At 48.1% G+C, this 851-nt stretch overlaps 1 pseudogene; it reads left to right on the forward strand.

The window, feature by feature from the left end:
- Window positions 1-322: 322 nt before the first annotated feature.
- LOC118984918 (protein lin-28 homolog A-like) lies at window positions 323-844 on the forward strand (annotated as a pseudogene).
- Window positions 845-851: the final 7 nt, after the last annotated feature.

The raw sequence follows: 851 nt of genomic DNA on the forward strand, positions 1-851 counted from the left end.
AAAGGAGAGAGTTGCCTACAAAGGAGTTCCCATTAGACTATGGGCTGATTTCTCAAAAGAAACATTGCAGTCAAGAAGGGGCTGGAAAGAAGTATTTGAAGTCATGAAAGGCAAGGACCTACATTCAAGATTACTCTGTCCAGCAAAGGTTTCATTTAGAATGGATGGGCAGGTAAGGTAAAGCTAAAGGAATGCATCATCACCAAGTCCTTATTATATGAAATGTTAAAGGGGCTTATCTATGAAATAGAAGAGGATCAGACCTCCAGACTTCTCTGAGGCCAACAGCCTCCCAACCTGGGACCTGGAGCAACTGGTTTAGCTGACTACTGTGGGCTCTATGTCAAGCCAGCACTTTTCAGGTGGCTGTGCCAAGGCACCAGAGGAGATGCCAGCAGATGCTGCCCCAGTATCAAAGGAGCAGTAGCTGCTGCACAGTGCCAGCATCTGTAAGTGGTTCAACATGCACATGGGATTCAGGTTCCTGTCCATGACTGCCTGCACCAAGTTCACGCTTGACTCATCAGTGGATGTCTTTGTGCACCAGAGTAAGATGCACATGGAGGACTTCTGGAGCCTGAAGGAGGATGAGGCAGTATAGTTCACCTTTAAGAATTCTGCTGAGGGCCCATAATCTATTAGAGTTATCAGTCCTGGTGGGGTGTTCTGTATTAGAAGTGAGAAGCAGCCAAAGGGAAGAACTGCAGAAGTGCAGATCAAAAGGAAAAGGTGCAACTGTGGAGATCCATACCATCATGCCAAGGAATGCAAGCTGCCACCCCAGCCCAAGAAGTGCCAGTTCTGCCAGAACATCAGCCATATGGTGGCCTCGTGTCCACTGAAGGCCCAGC

The sequence above is a fragment of the Sturnira hondurensis genome, unplaced genomic scaffold (genome assembly GCF_014824575.4).
Source record: "Sturnira hondurensis isolate 20B ecotype Veracruz unplaced genomic scaffold, ASM1482457v3 Scaffold0003898, whole genome shotgun sequence".
NCBI classification, from domain to species: domain Eukaryota; kingdom Metazoa; phylum Chordata; class Mammalia; order Chiroptera; family Phyllostomidae; genus Sturnira; species Sturnira hondurensis.